Here is a 280-nt window from a genome sequence, read left to right as displayed (position 1 = left end):
CGCTTCCATTTTCCATTTTCTGCAAGGTAAGACATAATTCCTATATAAATTAACGTAGTTTATTAACGAGTCTGAACTCTGAAATTTCTTGATTTCCCTGAAGTGACTGAACAGGTGCTATTTACGTAGAGGAATACGTTCTTTTGAAACATGAACACCTTTTTTCTCTTCTTTCAAAAAGTTCCAGTGATATCGCGTGAATGATCTGTTTTCGTCGATGGGAGACAGGCGAATGAGGACTGCAATATGTTCTTTTTTTGCGTTCGTTAACATTTCTTTA

The sequence above is a fragment of the Penaeus monodon genome, chromosome 21 (genome assembly GCF_015228065.2).
Source record: "Penaeus monodon isolate SGIC_2016 chromosome 21, NSTDA_Pmon_1, whole genome shotgun sequence".
Classification (NCBI taxonomy): Eukaryota; Metazoa; Arthropoda; class Malacostraca; order Decapoda; family Penaeidae; genus Penaeus; species Penaeus monodon.
The sequence above is the reverse complement of the archived record's forward strand: the minus strand, read 5'-3'. Positions refer to the sequence as shown.